Below are 501 nucleotides of genomic sequence, written 5' to 3' on the forward strand. Positions count from 1 at the left end.
CAAAGGCTGGTCTCTTTGGGGCTAGTACAGGAACAGGCCCTAAACACCAGAGCAATAGAGGCTCAGATCTACCACACCAGTCAAGACCCCATGTGTAGGTTGTGCAAGGAGGCCTCTGAGACAGTCCAGCACATAACAGCAGGGTGCAAGATGCTGGCAGGGAAAGCATACATGGAACGACATATCCAAGTGGCAGGCATAGTGTACAGAAACATCTATGGACTGGAAGCCCCGAGATCAAAGTGGGGAACACCTCCAAAGGTGGTGGAGAATGACCGAGCTAAGATCCTGTGGGACTTCCAGATCCAGACAGACAAGATGATAATGGAAGGATGTGGTGAAGGATGAACAACGGAAAAAGGAGCAGGAGAAACTGGAGAAATACCAGGGCCTCAGAGAGGAACTGGGAAAGGCCTGGAAGGTGAAGACCACAGTGGTGCCTGTGGTCATCGGGGCCCTCGGGGCAGTCACCCCCAAACTGGAGCAGTGGCTAAAACAGAT

This window comes from Poecilia formosa, unplaced genomic scaffold (genome assembly GCF_000485575.1).
Source record: "Poecilia formosa unplaced genomic scaffold, Poecilia_formosa-5.1.2 Scaffold495, whole genome shotgun sequence".
Classification (NCBI taxonomy): Eukaryota; Metazoa; Chordata; class Actinopteri; order Cyprinodontiformes; family Poeciliidae; genus Poecilia; species Poecilia formosa.